Source organism: Triticum aestivum, chromosome 5B (assembly GCF_018294505.1).
Source record: "Triticum aestivum cultivar Chinese Spring chromosome 5B, IWGSC CS RefSeq v2.1, whole genome shotgun sequence".
NCBI classification, from domain to species: domain Eukaryota; kingdom Viridiplantae; phylum Streptophyta; class Magnoliopsida; order Poales; family Poaceae; genus Triticum; species Triticum aestivum.
This window is the reverse complement of record NC_057807.1, coordinates 659,387,191-659,388,448: the sequence shown is the minus strand read 5'-3', so window position 1 is coordinate 659,388,448 and position 1,258 is coordinate 659,387,191. Positions and strand designations below refer to the sequence as shown.

The 1,258-nt window shown below is 47.6% G+C and overlaps 1 long non-coding RNA gene across 1 annotated transcript in view; it reads left to right on the top strand.

The window, feature by feature from the left end:
- Positions 1–546: 546 nt before the first annotated feature.
- Positions 547–1,258, top strand: part of LOC123117463 (uncharacterized) — a 1,798-nt gene continuing 1,086 nt past the window's right edge. Inside the window, exon 1 of the long non-coding RNA XR_006457382.1 lies at positions 547–832. This is a non-coding gene — a long non-coding RNA (uncharacterized lncRNA). The remainder of the gene's footprint in view (positions 833–1,258) is intronic.

Sequence of the window (1,258 nt, the reverse complement as noted above, 5' to 3'; positions counted from 1 at the left end):
AGAGAGAGAGAGAGAGAGAGAGAGAGAGAGAGAGAGAGAGGGAGAGGGAGGAGAGAGGGAGAGAGAGACGCCTTAGGATTAACCATATTCAACACATATTTTTTGTTGTTTTGTGTGAACACGGGGCCATCGCCGGCGAGGGTGAGAAGGAGGATAAGCGGCAATACAAATATGATGCCTCGCAAAAATAAAGAAGATGGACCTATTGTGGTCTTGAGTGATGGTTGTTGAGTTAAGAGTGTGTGTTATGTTTTCTCTCCCGTTGCAACGCACGTGCTCTTTTGCTAGTAAATAAAATAAAAATAAAAATAAAATAAGGCCAGAAGCTTCACAAAAACGGAAGAGGGTGGATGCTAGATGGGTTAGCCCATTAATACCTGCCCATCAGGAGCTCGTGGGCAATTGTCTGAGGCCTGCGGGCCACGAGACGGCCCAGTATTCTCTAGCTTCGCCGTCTTTTTTCGCCCTCGGGCTCTGTCTGACATTCCCTCAAAAAAGGAGGACTCTGCCTGACAGAAACAAGTGGTGTATTCGGTTTGTGTAAAACAAAAGCGGCGTACTCGGTCAGGCTAAAACAGGATGGACTATTTACGAGTCGGCCTGGGGTTGGCCCGGGGCCGATTTAAGCCTGATCTTCTTAGGATCCCCTCAAAAAAAAAAGCCTGATCTTCTTAGGTGCGGTTTGACGAGCGAAATCGAAAACCAGCCCGGTCGAACTGCTGCGCTAGGGACCCAGAGTACACCGCCGTCGTCCTCTAGGTCCGGATCTACACCACCCGCCGGCTCGCCGGACCGACAACACCGTCCGCCTTGGTCCCTCCATCCGAACAAGGTGAGACCATATTGCTATGCGTATGCTTACTGATTCGATTAGATGCCGTCTTTTGGGGATCCATGAGCTCTTTGCAGATTTAGCCGATTAGATTTAGATGCCATCTCTAGTTAATATGACATACGAGTACCAAGGAATTTAGATGTGGAGCCGATTTAGCCAATTTATCTGTACTTCATTTGATTTCCCTTGTCAAATCGCCGAATTGTCAAATCCGTGACTCTGGCCACCGCCGCGCCGACACACTTCGACTTCTCTCCCCTTGTAGGCTTGTACATGGAAGTGGGGTGGAGGAATAACTTGGGGTTACTAGAAACACTTTACGATTTAAGTTATGCGATACAACTTCCCCAAAAGCTTGGTTAGGAAATTTACTCATGTAATATGATTGATGTTAGATGTACTCCAGTATTCAGGTACTTTCCC